At 43.9% G+C, this 19,268-nt stretch overlaps 1 protein-coding gene across 2 annotated transcripts in view; it reads right to left on the reverse strand.

Moving 5' to 3' along the window:
* The window catches only part of hivep3b (HIVEP zinc finger 3b), a 38,549-nt gene extending 22,191 nt beyond the window's left edge, over positions 1–16,358 (reverse strand). The window contains exons 1-2 of one of the 2 annotated variants that reach the window (XM_085291243.1): positions 16,086–16,358; positions 2,314–2,484 (exon numbers count right to left, since the gene is read on the reverse strand). The gene's annotated coding sequence lies outside the window, so the exon portion shown is untranslated. The remainder of the gene's footprint in view (positions 1–2,313; positions 2,485–16,085) is intronic. The other variant, XM_085291241.1, reaches the window with a different exon arrangement.
* Between the last annotated feature and the right edge of the window lie 2,910 nt (positions 16,359–19,268).

Here is a 19,268-nt window from a genome sequence, read left to right on the forward strand (position 1 = left end):
TGCTGGACAATCCCTTGGCTTAGTGTAAACATGCATCCATTCTCTGAACTGCTTATCCCACTAAGGTGGCAGGGGAGTTAAACCTTTCCCAGCTGATGATGGGCCAGGGGTTGGGTACCTCCTGGGCAACGAACACTGGCTCATTATAGAGCAGCACAGTCATTCAGGCTTACATCCACGCGTATGGCCGATTTAGAATCTTCAATTAACCTGAGTTAAATAATGTTATACATGCTTTGTGACGATAATCTGCTGCCTGCCCTGTTCACTGCTCTGACATTCAGGGCTGCATGCAGCGAAAGTAACCTGCATGTCATTAAGCTGGAGGGAAGCAAAGGAAACTGTACCTGGAGAAACTCCACATGCAAAGGCTCCAGCAGTTAATGTGATACCCAAAGTTTAAAATGCAACATCCATTTCTAAATGTCCATCCATCCATCGCAAACTAAGATGCTGATGCGATGTCGAGATGATATTCGGATGTCGAGGTCAGGTTGTAGGCACTTCCTGAAAACGTGAAATTGCTACATTTTAGCACATTTGGTACTATTTTCCAGACGATGGAAGATTGGAGATTTGTGTGCCTTCCACCAGTGGCTGCTAATGTCGCCTGAAGCAGCAAAATAAATGTGTGGTTTAAATCAATAAATATCTGATCGATGAAAAATATCCATAAATCTAAAACAAACTGTCAACATAACTATTTTGGACATGTTTTTCCCGAGGGTACCTGCTTGTTGGCATTCAACAGGATTAAGGAAATAAACTGTATTGACAGAAGTGCTGCTCCACCTATAGGAGCATGAAAGTCACGCCATGAAGCTCCCTGCACTCAGTTTCTGTTCTGATGTTAATGCCAGAGGAGCTCTGGACGATGGCAAAAGAACAACAAACGCTATATAAATATTGAGAACTCTTGCAGAAATAGCAACTCAAGTCCAAAAAGATCTGTACTTGTGTTTTGATTATGTGAAGCCATAAACGTTTGATCAAGTTATTATTAGCTTTGAACGATGATGGAAAAGACCTCAGAATTATGGAGAAGTTTTACTAGGAACAAAGTCCGGCAATCAGAAGCAACAATGAAATTGGAGAATTTGTCAACATCAGAAGAGGTGTACGGCAAGGGTGTGTGCTGCCACCTGGCCTATTTTCTCTGTACAGCGAGCACATCATGTGCAAGATTGAATGAAGCCAGGAATTGTGGTCAGTGGCGCCTAATTAATAACCTGAGGTATGCAGACGACACTGTAATCATTTCAACATCTAAAGAAAACTTGAAGAAAATGATCAGTTTTATGCCACCAATGAACTGAATTGAATCCAATGAGCTCTTTAGATTGACCTATCCTTTCACAAATGTTTGTAAAGACACTCAGTGGCGATGGGACTGAAAACACCTGACTTCAAAGATTAATAGCTGTACTTTTGTCCATATAGTGTAGCAAAGCCAAATTTACAAATCCAAAGTATCAAAAAACCCCATTGATCTTATAATGACCAGTTACAGAAAGGGAACCAAGCGGCCAGCTAATGGAGTTGAACATGCAAGTCTTTTGTTAATGCCGATCGATACATACCCAGAGCAGATGTGATATGTGACCCTGCAAAGCATTCATAGCCTTTTTTTTTTTCCACTCAGCACCTCTGCATTTTATTTTTTAAACAAATAATCTAAATATTAAATAATATAATGCTAAATCCCTTTCTTGCTGGCTATTCCTCTAACTTTTCTGAGAAACAAAAGAAGGTAAACTTTAGCCACGCACAGCATACTCATTATCTTTTTCTTTACCACGCTGCTGTAGCATCATTAAGTGCCAGTGTCTATATATCTGACAAAGTAAGCTTTATATTGTGAGGACAGCTACCAGGAAATCGCGTCCGCATGGCTGCAGAGGGTAGTGATTATGGAAAGTAGCTTGGTGCTCATTGGTAAGTGTTACCATATATAGAGGCAATATATCATTTGCAATTTCTAGTGTAACGGCTAAACCCGGTTATTATATATCTGCACAGTATTAGTAAAAGTCTTCTGAGATCATTTTGACTCACACTTCAAAGGCAAAAAGGGTCTTCTGACATGTAACAACTTCAAAGTGAGCAAACGCATTGCAGCTGAATGGGGAGTTACTGTAACAGAAGTGAAACAAACGGAAAAAAAGAAACAAAACCTGTCTTCGGACAGCTCAGTGCCACACATCTGAATGCATAACTTGCAGCATGCAAATGACATACAAGAGTGACAAAGCATTGTGGAGGGAGGGAGGGAGGGGTTAGCTTGAGCAGATAAATATAGAAAGAGGAACTGACATTTTCAAAAGCTGTCCTCCCAGCGCTCGCAAGTTTCAGTGATGCGTAGATGTCAAGATCACAGTGCACAGTCTCCCACGCAGCCCACCGTACCCGCCGTTCACACTTGGCTGCTTTAAATTTGCTCTCTTAGTTGTGGTGCGAACTGAAAAGTGTTGGCTCGAGGCAAACCTGCGATGAGATGAAGGTGTCCAGTTAATTGAAAGGAAAGGGGACAAAGATGCAGCTCTTGGTATTAAAGCCATGTGACGAGCACGTGAAAAGCATCCACCTGAATCTCTTGGCAGGTTACCTGTATAAAAAGGTTAGAAAGTTCTCAGATTACCCAACAATGAGGGGGGAAATATGCTATAGTCAAAGAGCACCCTGATTGCGTTTATAGATTCCCACATCAAGCGATTTTTTATCTTGTGACAGCGATCCCTTGGTGCGGTTACTTTTGTTTTTGCTGAATCGATCTATTTTTCTCGATGAAGTCACCCAAGTGGATTGCTCCCCAGCGATGGAAAAGCCGGTGCTAGTTCCTCTTTTTGCAGCTGCTGTACTGCATCCTGTGTGAAGCTGCAACAGGTACGACTTAGCGCTGGCTGCTTGGTGCGTGACCCGGCATCAAGCTTTATCTGCACATCTAAGTAAGGGGTTATTTTGTTAATTCACGCCGCCATGCTGGAGCTGCTCGTGCTTTTACTGAGGCCTACACAAACACAGACACGGGGGAAGAGTCAACAGGTGGACGCTCACCCTGAGTGTGTTCAAACATGACAGTTGGCCTACAGAAAGTATCAACACAGCAAACCTCGGTCCCCACCTTCCTGTTGCTCGGTTGGCAGAAGGGCATTCTTCTGATCAGGGAGTTTACTCAAAGCTAGCCCAGGCCAAGTAATTGCTACCCACAGTGACAAACAACTCCATTCAGTCTAAGTGTCGGTTTACAGTTTACTCTCCCTCCTCCACTGCGAGGCCCTGCTGACCATTCTGCTTGGTGCCACGCTGCATTAGTGGCCTGTCAGCAGAGCCTCTCCTGACGCATCAACGCCTCGTCAGCCTCCAGACCCGATGCGCTTATATACAAACGCCGTGTGCCACAACCCGTCTGTTTGTGTGTTTATTTCTCTGAAAGTGGAGGTGTGTGTTATGGAGAGAGAAGGAAAGAGTGCGAGACGCAGAATAACAAGACAGAGAAGAACAGAATGTGCAAATGCGTAGGAGAAAGGCAGGGACAGAGAGAGAGAGAAGGCTCTCGCATGTGGTCATTTCGTGTTTTCATAAAGTGCCTACAACCTGTCCTCAATGATCCATTTGCCATCTGAGACCAACTTTAAAAGGCTGTCAAATGCATTTACAATATTCAGCCTCTGTGTCTTGAGACCAATGCCCCCGGTCTGAATGAAACAGTTAGTCAATCACGCACAGAAATCGAAACAAAAAGTCAAACTGCACGTTTTCTTTGTGGAGTCATGAACATGTACAGATGCAGAAAAGTGTTATAAGTTTTTACTTTTCCCTTAAGCAATTATGAATGACAGTGATGAGATTTTTAATTTTCCCAGCTCCGTGAGCATTAACGCTGTCAGCATTGCACCCCATCTTCAACATCTGCGATCAAATGCCACAAACCACCTTTCCAAAACCTGGAAACTGAATGATGCCCACAAACATCCATCAGTCCATCCAGCTTCAGCGTATCCAATTTAAGGTCCGAGGGAGGGTAAAGTTATCATAGGGCGAGACCTTGGGACAGGCTGCCAATCAGCCACACTCCTTGCACACTAACAAGGTGAAAAACAATTGTCACAATGAATAAATACAGAAATATTTGACCACCGTTGCGCTGAAAGTAAAGAAATGTATTCAGATTGTATTTAAACCAAACCAGAGCATCAAATAAAGCATCTACCTGCCCTGATATGTTTTTATCTCACTATACTGTAAGTTTTCAACTGGAAAGCTTGTCGTTTTTGCTTGATGAAATCATATCCAGTCTGATAACACAAGACAGATGGAATATGGATATACTGAAGGTTTAATGAGAACAAACGTGCATAATCATCGTGCTGCTTTCCCTGCGTTCATCTCGTCTTTCCAGCTGAAAACCCTAGAGAGCTAAAGAAACATAGCTTCACTGTACTGTAAACACGTGGTAGGAAGAATTAAGATGTCAAGATGAGTGTGTCAACACTTGCACGCTGCTTAGAAACAAAGTGCCAGCATTGAGCAAACACTTGCACTTGTCTCTCATTCCAATACCAAAATCCGAGTGCTACTTTACGGAGGTAATTTGCTATTAACAAGTGTGTGAGAGATCCAGAATTTATGTGTGATGCCTTTGTTTACGCTTTAGATGAACCATGGCAAAAACTCCTGCAAACCAAATGCCCCAGACAGACAGAAATGTGTCACTGGCTACACTCACTCACGCTGGGATGTACAGTCTAGTTTGGCCGTTTGGGATGGTAACGCTGCCGTATCACTACAAAGACACGCTGCTCATGAAGTGTCATATTGTGCATTTACGGTATGTGACACACGCGCTGTACATGAGCATTATTCTCTCTCCTGACCACCCAAACTAGAGGTAATTGAGCCCAAAGGTCATGTGACCCGCTTTAGGGGTATTAACTGTGCATTCCTCCATTTGTTATCGGCCCGTAAAGATCTCCTCTAAGGGAAACCTGACTCCAAAAGCCAACTCGCCACCTCTTCTCCCTCCTCTCCCTCCATCCCTCCCGTCTCCAGAGTTGCATCCTTCTGCCTGCGAGCCTGATCATTTGAATACAAAGCAGAGAAACAAAGGTGTCCTTAAAATAGAGATGCTGTCTGCAGTGTGCTTTCAAAGAACCACACTGCAGAGAGAGCGAGAAAATAGAGAGAGGATGAGAGGGGGGGAAAAGGGAAAGAACAAGAAGGAGAGAAAGACAGCAAAAACAACAGGCATATGGTGAGCAAATGAGACACTGTATTGATGTAGGATAGGTGGACAGACACATTGATTTCCTGCTAGTTCTTCTCTGGTTATGTACGGCTGATTTGTCATCCAATCCAGGTTGAAGCACGGTCTCTGAACTTGCCCTAAGCCGGGCTTCACAGGCTTCTCTGTCTCAGTATACACACAGTGGATCATTATGTTACCGCTCAGAATGTTTTCTGTGAGAATCGAGCATGATAGAGTGCATGACGAAGCAAAAGTATCAATTCTATCACCAATTAATTAAATGCTATCCTAACCAATACTCTTACTGCAGTTTAACACAGGCACAACAACACCTGAAAACAACACCTTGACAATGCAAGTCACAAAACTCAGACTCTTACATCTCCCTGTTTAAATGTGGTACTCCGGTTCCACCGGAGAATTTGGAAGAAACTAGCTGCCTGGCACCATTTGCTTTGCGTACCGTCCACCTTTTAAATAAGTACATAGATACTTAGTGGCATGAACACAGAGGCTTTTCCAACCCTGCAGATTAAATCAAAGTGTTTAGGGACAAAGTCTTATAAATAGCAACCAATCAGAGATCCCCTTGGAGTTTCACAGACCAGGTGAAGGAGCAAAGCTCTGTGCAGCATAAACTGTAGAGACAGCAGTGAGAAATGAAGCAAATAAGGTGGTTAAAATCATCACTGGATGATGGGGAAATCCTGCACGCTCAACAATAATTGGATGGCAGGCTAACTGAGAGGTGAAGCTCAGCGTGATAAGCTGACAGGTGTCTTCCAGACTAAACATGCGGTTAAAGCGGTTTCAGGGAACATGATACCACGCTCATATCTAACCATTGAACATGATGCTACAGCTTAAAGCCAATCAGCTTAAAAGGGTACGAAGGTCGGATGGGCTGTTTCAGTTTCGGCACCTCTCACAAAGCTCATAAGGCATCTCCTTAAAACAGTGATTTTTTTAACCTGTTTAAAAATCAGGCAGGTTTTTATTACTGGACAGAGCTGTGACTGACTGTGTGTCTGTATTATACTAAAGCATTTTACCATAACAAACGACTCCGACTTTAAATATCCACTGAAGGCTCATAAGTGTGTTTCCAAACTGCTGAACTGCTCTTCTAAGGAAAAGAAAAGCTCTAACTGGATGGCTTCCATGTAACAAGCTTACATGCTAAGCTTTTATATCATAGTTGGACAGGAGGAGATGCCTTTTCATGCACGCTGGACAGATTGTCTGATTTAATTTTCCCCATTCTGGGAGATCGTGGCTCAAGAGTTGGGAGTTCGCCTTGTAATCAGAAGGTTGCCGGTTCGAGCCCCGGCTTGGACAGTCTCGGTCGTTGTGTCCTTGGGCAAGACACTTCACCTGTTACCTACTGGTGGTGGTCAGTTGTCCGGCAGCCTCGCCTCTGTCAGTGCGCCCCAGGGTGGCTGTGGCTACAATGTAGCTTGCCATCACCAGTGTGTGTGAATGTGTGTGTGACAGGTTGTGTAAAGCGCTTTGGGGTCCTTAGGGACTAGAAAAGCGCTATACAAATACAGGCCATTTATTTACCACTGCTGGACCCAGAGAGCACTTTTAGATGAACCTCTCAGAAAACTCAACAAACTCTAAATTTACAAAACAAATCTGTGCCCTTGATTTGAGGAGGAGCTATTTTTGATATTAGATTTAGATCATCTTTTTTTTTAGTCATCATGCAGCCTTGAAGGTTTACTGCATGGTGTGAAGGTTACTCTTCTAGCTGAATAAAGTATTTACGTATAACGCAGTAAGGCGGTGTTTGCCAGAGTGTCAATATTGTGAGGTAGGAGAACGTGGAACAAAGATTAAAAGATACAGACTTGATTTTCTGTCTTCTTTTCAGTCTGTAACAAAGACAAGTGCAAGTGTTTGCATTCACACTACAAGCTAAACAATCAATAAGTCACTAAAGTCTGTTCATTTTCTAGAAAGCTGAAAAATAAGGGAAACCCTGATGAAGAGCATGTTTGATTCATTGGTTTTTATGGTCAGCTTCTACAGATCCAGTCTAGTTTCAACTAAAAGAAAGCACATGAATTGAGAACAGCACCAGAGTTCAATTAAATGCATTTTTAAAACAAATCAGTTCAACCAAAATAAGGTTTATTTTGGTTGAACTGGACCCGAGTGTTTAATGTCATCGTGAAAAGAGTAAAAGATGAAAACAGGCCGTGTACTCCGGTAACAGATAGACAGAGTTTTCTAAAAGTACGGAAACTTGTTTAGAGACCATGTAAAAAGCTGATGAGCAAGTCATAAGTCTGAACCCACAAAATTCAAACAAATGGCAAGATGTGCCCTCCAGTGAGCCGCTAAACTGAGAGTGAAAATCTAATCTAAAGACAGAAAATCGAATCTGCCGACTCTCAGATAGGATAACTTTCATTACTGTAGCAGTCTGACTCAAAAAAAAGAAAACATCGACTGTGCATACCGTCGAAGTAAAACAGTTTCTCTGCAAAAACGGCGAAATCAAGGAGGCTCTGATTGAGAAGATGGAGCGAAAGACAAGTGGACGAGTGACGACTGATTGAAAGTCAGCGAGAACACTTCCTGTACCGATACCATAAACATAAACTGATAGATTAAAAAAATGAACATCAGTTTGCAGACCTGCCCAGCCTGTGAGTACAGCAACTGTGGTTTGGCATGTGTTGTCAGCTTCGGCATGAATCTTAACTTAAATCTTAACTAAAATGTGAAAAAGATTACTGAATTGGACGGTTTCAGTAACAGGGTGTTAAGCAGTTACAGTAGAAAGTGTGTTACTGCACTCCCACCCATAGAAGAACCTGCTGCATTTTACAACCTTTGGCTTTAAAATGATAACGTCGCTATTTGGGCGCGTTTCGATGACACACAGTCAGCAGGCCTTGGCAAATGAGAGGCAGAATACAATGCAGCACACTAGTCACCATGAAAAACTGCACTGGGGATAATCTGATAACACTGTAGTTACACAGAAAAGCAATAAACTGTGCATTACATAGATTGATGGGGTAAAACACCGGTACCCTCAACAAAACAAACCACAGCTCCTGGGTTTAGTGCTTCATGAGCAAAAAAAAAAAAAAAGGAAGGAAGAAAGAAAGAAGAAAAAGTTGAGGAGAAGAAAAAAACGTTTTCAACTTCTTGATGAAAACAGCAGTTAACCTATGACACGTGTTTCACCATGCTCCCCGTGAACAGTAGTTACAACTGTAACCAGTGAAAGAGAGTTTCTATCCTTGCAACACGCACAGCTCGCACTCATAAGACAGTGCACGCCATGCACCTAACCATCGAATCCTGCAGAGCAATTTCAGTCCGGGTTTACAATCTCAGTGGAGAATGCAGCTCTCCATTCTACACCCTCCAGCCCCCGTCCTCTCCCAAACCCTCACTAGGGTTTCTCCTGATCTCCTTCTTCTGTGTTATTTAGGCACTCCCACAGTAATGGACACTCTACTTAGGGTGCTGCGAGTGGGAATCCAGCCCCTGCCACTCCAGCTCGTGAATATCAGCTTCTCAGATTTGCTGTGAGCATCCACTAAAACCTGGAGGCTGTTGAGAGAGTGCGAAACAGAGACTGGGCCTGGCGAAACAAAGAGAAAAGGACTCTCCCTCTGTCTTTTACTTCAACGCATGCTTCCAGCCGTGCATCTCAAGCGCTCTCTGTGGAAGCTGGTGTCAGACTGAGCCAGAGGACCCCTGTGACGGTGTAAGACTGCTTTAATGACCCAACTTTTCCTTTAGCTCTGGCCTCTTTCCTGGCTGGGAAACCTGTCATTAAGCAGACATAGAAGGCACGGGGAGGAGAAGGTGGGGGTCCTCAGAGGAAAAGGGCACTACCATTAAGCATATTAGAGTTGCAGAATGTTGATGAGAAAAAACAAAACAGCGTTTGCAGTGACTAAGCTGGGGCTGCTCCCTAGCACTGTGCTGACGGAGCAAAGCTGGGAGAAAAAACAGGGAGGAGGTGGGGGACTACCTGGGTGCAAACATTGGGACTGCTGACTGTTTGAGGTTGTTGAGGACAGCAGGATTACATAATAAAAACCACTGTAACATCTCAGACTTAGGAAGAGCTTCCTACAGCAATCTCTGTCTTTTCCCTCCAAAAATAAACGCTCTCATGTCTCCCGCAGTCGTCTGCTTTTGTTATGGTGGCAAATCCTTAATTATGACTTGACTTATAACACCCAGTTAATTTAATTTCACCGCTGCGTGCCGCTAGCTGAATAGTACTGCAAATCCTTTAAAAGGGGCGAATAAGGAATGGATGGATAGATTTATTTTGCAGGATTTTCAGCCTCCACAGTTTGCCCTGTGTTTTGGGAGGGGTCTCCTCCCAACTTTACCCACATCTCATTCATCTTAGCTCCCGGGAAAGCCAAGACTTTTAGCATCCAGTTGTGGATAAACATCCACATGCTTTTTTTTTTTTTCCCATTTTCTATCATCTGTTTATTTTCCCAATTACACTGGGTGAGTCTGTGTCAGCAGCTCTGGGGTTTTGCACTGGCAGGAGGCGGAGAGAGGGAAGGGAGTATCCTCTCCCAGGGTGAGGAAGTTTCTAGAGGAAGCATGGTACAGACAGTCGTGTGCGTGCGTGTGTGTGTGTGTGTGTCAAATACCTCGTGGTCATTATGATAAGTGCAGAAAGAAATATATTTACAATTGTGTAACAAAAAAAGAGCCAAAATATAAAAGACAGTTTTCTTCCTTCTTTCCACACATCCCCTAATAATGGGGCTCGTGCTTTGCCTGCTGATCCGCTCAGATTGTGTCACAAATGTGTCATGAGATTACTTCACTAAAGCCACGGCGTGTTGTGGACATCCTTCACATACTTGCAGGCCTTCTGGTTAATTCTGAGGCTGACGGATAAACTCGTCTCAGTAAGGATTTATGAGGCTTTTCACACAGACAACTAAAAAAGCAAACGTGGTTTTGAGACCTGAAATTTAAAATTTAAACTTAAAAAAAAACAAAAACAAAAACAAACAAGAAACTAAAACATTATTTCAGGCTAAGAAGACAAACAGATTTCTGTCACAGCCCAAAGTTTTCAGGGCCAAACTGCATCCGTCTGCTTCTAAAATGAGGCAACAAAATGCAAGCAGTTAGACAATCAGTGTGTCAGAAAGCTCACTGTTTAGCTCCCTCCTCATTTAGAGGCCAAGCCAGAAAGTGAAGCACACCTATAATAACGCTAATTCCTCAATAAACAGGAAAACACGGGTCTGTGGACTGGTGGAATTTTACAATGACAGCCAGGGTGATAATTTTTCTGTTTGCCTGTGAAAAACACGGGTTTGTTGATCACATGGAGCTATTTTAAAAGCTTAACTCAACTTAGATTGACTATTAAAAACAGTGACTCAAAGCTGTGCTACAAAAACAAGTTTTGTTTTTACATTTTTCTGGATTTATTTCATTTAAAGCCTGACAAAAAACGACATCAGATTAGGGAGACTGCCACAAGTTGGTGAATTATCCGAGTGAAAAAAAAAGTTCCTCTGAATCAGTTCCTGGACATATTTAACAAAATAACCTGTAATCTTTGCAAATTTTAGACCTTGCCTAAATAAATCAAACCTGTTCGACAAAATCAAACCAGGAAGATTTCCCACCCCCCGTATCCCCTGCACTTATTGCAAGCAAGGAAAGACCTTTTGCTTTGGAACGGCACCAATGTAGCGTGAAGAGATACATCTGACAGTGTTACACTGGAATATGACAGGCACTTTGATTTTATTGAAGTACAGCAGTCGCTCTGTCTTCTGTCTAGGCCAAGCTAGGAAAGTTATCTGTAGGAATGCTCATGCAAATATTGACCTTCAATTAGGTGAAACAGACACCCGCGCTTAGGGGCTGCAATATGGAGACATCAGCAAAAACATCGTACAGGCAAACACGTACAGAATACATCTAAGTGTGCAGAGTGTATGTAAACACATCGTGTGTCAATACGCCTCCTTTTAATGCCAGTGTACTGACAACTGCAAAATCTGAAGACTTATAAAGGTAGTTTTAACCTCAAACAGGATGTCAACAAAGCATCTGCAGCATCACAAAACCACAAAAAACACGAGCTATTTGGTGCTAACACAGAACAAACGCAGACCAAAATGTGGGGAGTTTCATGACCTTTAAAGTATAAAGAGAGAATGGCCTTCCCAACTGACACCAGTTGACCACACTCTTGCATAATTAACAGCATCTAAAGTGAGGTGTTCTTTGCATGACCTTACCTGACAACGTCAGGGCATAGCTTGCCTAGAAAGACTGTGAGAAACAGCAAATAGATGCACGTGTGCAGCCCGCAGCCCACATGTGCATTTTTCAGATTAATTATATTTTTAATACAGCATCGTATTCACCGGTTCGACCGATATATTGGATCACACCGCAGGGCATGGCAAATATATGTAAAGAAATAAATAAATAAGGGCATGCCCCGGAGTTCCCCGTAAGCCAACACAGCTCACATCATGTAAGGCACAGCAAGTAAGAAAGAACGGCGCACTCTCCCTCCCTCCCCACTTCAGTGACAGTGACATGGCTGGGGAGGATTGTGCTGGAGCATCGCCTGCTGTCTTGATTTGCTCGGCAGATCCACGGCAGGGTTGGAAGGATTCTGCCCTCCCAAAGCCCTCTTACCCTCCTGCGGAGCAGAAATCCCCTCCAATCCTCACTTACTGCTCCTGCAGGAGTGCCTTACTCACTGAGACAAAGGACTCCATTAGAGGAGAGGAGAGAAATCAGCTCTAAAGAGAGGAGGGAAAGCTAGTATGAGGACATGCACACACACATATAAATATATATATATATATATATATATAACTATATAAGTGTTCAGCACTGTGTCTGCATCGCCTGCATAGTTTACACACTCTCATGGGACTGATATAAGATGAGACAGATTGAGAGCCTGCATCTGAGGACACAGCAATAGGATTTCAGAGAAGTTAAAGCAGAGGTAAACACTAGTTATCTTTGCAGGTGTCAGTTAATGAACACAGATTAGAGCGGTGAACAGGCATCATCTGGAGATTGCAATCTGTGCAGATGCATTGCACGCTGAGGGGTGTGGTCAGAGCGGTGTCTTGGGAGTCGGCGAGTGAAAGCGAGAGATTTGGAAAGTGGTGGAGATATCTGGTAGTGAAATATAATAACTTGCCTGCACCATCGATCAATACGCACACTGGGTGCGTTCTCTTTCTTTCAAGCCAACAGATGCAAAAAAAAAAAACAAACAAACTGGAGGATTATATGCCTGACCTCCAAAAAGTGCGATTTAATTCTTTCACATAACTGCTAACTCTAAAGCTGAAACTTTATCGTGCGTGTTATCACTTTTGCTTTTGTGTTTTTTCAAGCACTGATCAGCCTCGCCCCCAGTATTACACAAAGCTCAGCAGTGATATCCTGGCGGAGCCCCCTTTCAGACATACCTGTGGTGTGGAGCACAGAGGCTTACAATCATACTACAACAATAAGTATTGCAAAATGCCGGCCGCTGCAGACAGCGAACCCCGTGCACAAAAATGCCCTCCGTGTTGATATAAGGAGAAAACACACAGATTGTTGCATATCCTAAAGACGACAACAGAAAATACAAATCTGGTGATAATGGCAATTTATTGGGTCTCGAGAAAAGTTGGGAGTTAGGATGTAATCAACTTGTCGCCTATTTTCGAAGAAGGATTGTCATTACGTGCAGCAAACCTCTCGACATTCCACTTGGCTACCAATGGTGCTCGAGTGGGTAATGATTAACGCTTACGGAGGGAGTGTTCGAGCGAGTAACCACTTTGTTGCGCTTTCTCTTCCTGTAAGAACCTTCACTGCCTGCACGGACATCACCGTCCAAGATTATCATTGTATAACCTGGACGAGCACACCTGGGAGCGGGCCAGGTGGCGGCACTAACACACATACGGCACAGACTCTGGTCCCTGCCTGGCAAACACAAAGAAACTCCATTTGAAGGGGCCAGCCAATACACAGGCCCGGGTAGGAGGCTGAGTGTAGGCCAGACACTGATAAACAACTGTAACCCCTGCAAACAAACACAAACACACACACTGACCTAAATGACACCAAAGCAGAGTCATGCACTACACAGAAGGCCACAGGGCTAGATAAGTGAAGAAAATGCTTTTTAATATTCAGAATGCATTACAGTGTTACTGAATGCCTGCAAAAGGATTATTGGGCTACTGGGGCATTTGTGAAGTTGCCAGATTGGCACTCCTGACCTCCATTTTACTCTGTGTGCATTTGTGCAATTTGTGTATCCAAGACTTGTTCCTGGTTTACTGTTTACTGCCTCTGAGCACTACAGTGCATCTATTCTTCTCCGGTGCCTCGGAGGAACAGGATTAGTGACCAGCCACAGAGAGATGAAAGATGTGCCCTCTTACCACACATCTTCAACATGTGTTCTTTTTTCCCCCATGAAGATCCCAATAAAACCCCTCAACATCCTCTCGAAGAAAACAAGACTTAAACCTGCTCGCACACACCAACAGCACCAGAGCCAACGCTCGGTTTGAATTTTTGTAGAAAGGTGTGACGCCGTCCGTGAAACATTTCGCGTTAAAGGTTCAGTCTAAACTGCCAAGCTCGCTTTGAAAAAAACCACACATGCTCCCCGACCTTCCTGCTCCGGTGCTACAGTGCTTATCAGACCTTGCTGTCTGCAGGGGATGCATCTGAAGGTTTGAGCAGGAACTCGACAAGACCCCTTGCTGCCAATGGCATTTCATGCAGTAAATCAACACGTTGCCACCTGCAAGGTTGAGTGAGAGTGCGAGAGCTGCAGAGGGTATGCCAGGTGACTGTGGGTGCACGTGAAAGTAGGGATATGGGGTATAAGCTGTTATTAATTGACCAGAACTGGCCTGTTTTCTCAAGTGGTACTCGTGCCAGTGGGAGAGACACCAAGACATAGAGCAGAGTCGAAGTTCTTTAGTAATCACTGTTACTCCTGACACTTATATTTGCTCTTATTGTGCCTGATCAAACTTATTGCTCAAGACTTCAGCTACGACACTGAATATTTTTTATATAGTGAACTGGCATTGCTAATCCGTTGACTTGTGTGTATATACACACACACACACACACACACACACACACACACACACACACACACACACACACACACATATATAAAAACAGGTTCTGCAAGACCTTCGTTTCCAACTTTAAGACGTAGTAATCTCTGACAGCAGGTATTTTGTCCAATGACCAAATCCTCCACGACGCGAACAGTCTTGGAATTCTGCAAGGAAATGGAGCGGCGCTCTCCTCAGGTGCCTGCTGAGCTAGCGCCTTCCTTCAGCCAGCAACACCACAAACTGGTCTTGATCCAGGCCAGAGTGGAGCACCGTAAGTTCGCCACTTTCTGCTGATTCACTAAGAAATAATTGCATATAGGCCTCTCTCCCTTTTCACCCCACACCACCTTTACCACTATGGTGTGACATCTTACTGTATCTTTGTGGTGGGACTTAAAAGAGTACAGCTGGCAGACGTCGCCAAGGACGCTGCAGCATAGAGGCTGCTGTGTTTGTTTCCTTTTCAAATGCTTGCACTGATGAGGTACTGAACCTCATCTCCTATGTAAAACACAACAAAACAAAACAAAAACGAGACAGCATCAGCTGGCTGTGGTCTTCATCTACACAGAACAACAGATTTCAAGTGCTATGATTTCAGATTTCAATGCTTTCCTCCCCACTGCTGTCAGACTCCATAATAAAGACTTTAACTGATCAAGCACACACATCCATACATATGCAATAATACTAAGTGCAATAATCCTTTCTGTCATCGTTGTATTTTTACTCAGTTGTATATAGTATTTGTATTTGTATTCTATTTTTATCTTATTGTATATTTATTTTATTTTATTCTACTGTATATAGTATTTTATTTTATTCTATTCTGTACAGTTGTGTACTGTATTTATTCTTATTGTATTCTAATTTTTGCCTCATAACTTTTGCACTGTCCACTTCCTGCTGTGACAAAACAAATTTCCCACGTGTGGGACTAATAAAGGTTATCTTATCTTATCTTATCTATCCATATCTCACTTCCTGTAAAAGTAACATCAGAGGTGCAAAACCATGACTTTGCCAACTTCTGATTTTACACAGACAGATAGAGTTACACTAAAACTCAATGACACAACTTCAAGTAGATGAAAAGACCAACAAAAAAAAACCTGTTTTGTTAACTGAGCCCATCTATCATATAAAAGCAGATCAACAGAGTACAAAAGCATGATGTCATCGTCCAAAAATCTGCCAAGTGTAGGTGTAGCCCATTACAAATAACTTCACAGGCCTGATCGTGAATCGCGTGTTTATGCGTAGCGTGCGTGTGCTAGCCCCCCATCCCCACCACTCCTGCTCTCCTCAGCCGGTTAGCTATTGAGGACAGCCGGGGTGAGTGAAGGTGCATGATGAAGCATATGCTGTCAGCTGTATATGTGCAGCGCCCCTGCCGCTACTTCAGCGTACAGTACTTTGGTGAAAAGGGGGAAAAAAAACTCGCTCTGCTGCTCGGGTCCGCTACACGCAACACATCTTTAATCATTTATCACCAAAACGCATCGCTCAACTTCATATCACACTCACGCTTTTCAAAATAAATAAACACCAAAAATAAAATAAAATACGGCCGGGATCAGCTGTCAACTTCACACCGTGTACCCCTCCCCTCTCTGTCTCTCTCGCGCTTTCTTTCTGACGAGCACCACAAGCCAAATGAAAGTAAGTAACAAACAGCCGACACGGTTCATATTTACCAGCTTGCTACAGTGCTGGCGCTGCAGCCATTTATCCCGTTGCGAAGGAGCCAGAAGTCCGCATTTCCTGGATTGTGATGCGCCGGGATCAGCTGCTGTGCGCCCGGGTTTCTGTGCAGGGAGGACCGGAGGGGCTGGTTGTGCTTCCCACTGTTGTGTCAGACCGGACAGCGATGCCACGTTCAGCAGATCGCCACAAAAAAACAACATCTCGCCCTACGCAAGACACACTCCGCGGTTCCGCACCACCCCGCGCGGTAGGTCCGGTGGGCACCGCCCTCCCGTCAGCCTCCACCAGTGGGCTGGCGCGCCGAGCCCCGCCTCATGAATAATCATAAGCTGTAGAAGGACGCCATTGGTTGAGAGGAGCGGTTCCTGGTTAATGCTGTTAATTCTAATTAGCTAGACAAGCTCGCGCAGTGAGCGTGAGAGTTCTGGAGTCAAACTGAGCCGTTTATCCACTTTGTTTTCCTCCGTGGACCTACACCATCACCGCACACCTCCATCCTGTACCACAACAGTCTACTTGAACGAGTGACTGAGATGACATCACACAAAAGATCTTAACAATGATTTGTTATGAGCTGAAACCATAAATGAATTAACTTCAATTGTGCAAGGGTGCTGTGCCATTCTGCAGTTTTAGGACCCGATACCAAGTAAATACAGGGCCAATGTAACGATATCCCTAAGGATACTTTTAACCTTTAAAGGGAGCTTATGTAGGGAACCGTGTTATGTTTATGAGATGAATGATCATCAGTTAGCCAAAGTTGAACCCATTTTAATACAAGTTTAGGGATGGACACTATCGATATTTGGATCGATCTGCTCACTTCTAGTTTGCAGTTTTTGGCAGACACCCGGCTGCAATGGGTGCTGATCTGTTGACCATGGCTCTCTGACCTTCTCCTATTTGTGGGCCCATAAGTAGGGACTTATGGGAGGTAGATGCAAAAGGTCAATGAGAAAGGCATTCCTGGAGATCAAATGGTAATCAAAGGCCAGTGGACATCAGAGTGCACGAGTTGTGGTAACTGGCAGCCGGAGCTTATCTCTTCACCTGACTCACCCATCGTCACTGCCAAGGCATCCAGCAACTGAATTGCACATGTCCTGATGTTTCACTGGAGAATGCACTTGTGAGCGTACAGTTAGTCCTGCTCTTTTGTGTTCATATTTTCTGAGCTGTCTGTGCATCTGCATCCAGCACAAAAACTCTTTGTTCTCGTGGCTGAGAACAGCTCTGCAGCGGAGAGGGGAAAAGGAAAGGAAAAGTGCGAGGGAGGTTGAGAGGGAGGGGTGGATGCGAGGAGAGGTGTAGAAACGAGAGGATGGGAAAGCAAAGAAAAACGGCGTTAGGAAGTGAGAGACGGAGGAAGAGACAGTGAAAGGAGCGGGGACACGCTGTGGTGTGAGCGCTCCGGAGTGCTACAATATGACTCTGACGAGTTTATGTAACCAGACCGGCCTGGCATTTGGCTCACAGCAGACGCCGGGTGCGCTAACTATTATATAACTGCATTAGCTGCTCCTCTGAGCTGAGGGAGAGCATGCGCACACACTCAGACTTGTAGACTTCCAGCTTAGAGCAGAGGGACTGCTTTGCACTGTAGCCTGTGCTGTGCGAGAACGTGGAAATACAGAGGAAGTTCATCAGTTCAACAGGAACGAGCAGAGCTGTTAGCGGACCATACATATTTAGTGGAGAGAAACTGCACAGCGCAGTCTGTCGGGTATCAGCATCTTCCCATCATCCAGCAACAAGTTTCCAATCCCGAAAAGCCTAATTGGGGCTTAATGTTGGGTAAATGTTTCCAGTGCTCGTGCAGTATGCCAGCAGGGTCCAAACTCAATTAGCTCCCCTGCATGCAGTGCATAATCCAATGGGCCTGGATTCCACTCTTAAAACCCAATTACACCTCAGACAGGCATTTCCAGTCATTCCGTCAAAGAGGTGGTCAGGGATGCATAACCCCTAACAAAAACGGTACTTATCTAAATCAGCATCAGGAGAAGTCAACACCGCTCACTGTTCAATATTTGCAATATGAAAGTGCGAAACAAAACTGAAATAGTCTCATGCTTTAGTGCGGAGGCGGAACTCGTTCTTGACTAAAATGCGGCCAAACACTGACATTTGCAAGCCGAGATTAAGGTCAGGGCTAACACTGCAAGTGATAACGATTGTCTGAATCAATCTAAAATTAAAAATCCCAGCAGGCCTAACTAAGCATGGCTGCAGAGCTACACTAAGTGGCTCATAATCAGCACATTACAGCTCCCGATTATTACGGCGACAAATTGCATCTGATGATAACAGAGGAAATGAAAGTGAGATTTATGACGCTGGAGCCAATGGCCGAAGACGAGGAGAGTCTTAAATCTACTCAATGAGAAAACCAGATCTCACATTTGTACACCTGATGATAGCAGGGGAAATAAAAGTGAAATTTATGACGCCTGGCTAATTTGTTCTCGGGTGCTGGTGCTGCCTGAATTCAGAGGCTGTTACATTTCAGATGGGGCTAATGAAAGAAGAGTGTTTGTTTAATAAGTCTGATTGTTTTATAATGTAAACGCTCCAGTCAGTGAGGGAGAAATGAAGAAATAGGAGATAAAACAGTTTTGTGGGGTCAAAGCGTCAGAGATTTGGAGGATGTGCTGCAAGCCTGCTCCTGTCAGAGGACAGACATGGCTTCTTTCAGTTTTGGTAGTTTACTACAAATGCCTGTGCGTTTGACAGTGATTACACAAGACTTGACATGCACTCTGTTTCTCCATGAAGTGAAGTCACATGTCAGGCACAAGTATGCAGACAAAAACTGCAAAAAGCCAAAAGGAAAGGCTGGCAAACATGCATGCAATGCGCAGTGTTCCAGCATCACCACATCACAACAAGCCAAATGCAGAAACAGAGCATTGGATATCACGCCTGCAGCTGCAGTTAAAAATTGTTCAGTTTTTCAGTAAAGTCCTTTATGCAGATGTTGCAGCCACACAACTGCTGTCCTCTCCTGTGGCAGTTGTGTTTTCCCGGCTTGTCCAAATTTAAATCTGTTGAATAGTCATAATTGGACTCCAACAAGTAACGTACATGTTTACAGAAATGGAAGAATGCACTTTGCACACCATAATATTTTCAGAGCTGTTTTCTTTAAGGATTTAGTGAAGTGTTGTCAT

The sequence above is a fragment of the Mchenga conophoros genome, linkage group LG11, assembly GCF_057382185.1.
Source record: "Mchenga conophoros isolate Kocher_MC1m ecotype Shallow Benthic linkage group LG11, M_conophoros_male_GT1.1, whole genome shotgun sequence".
Lineage (NCBI taxonomy): Eukaryota > Metazoa > Chordata > Actinopteri > Cichliformes > Cichlidae > Mchenga > Mchenga conophoros.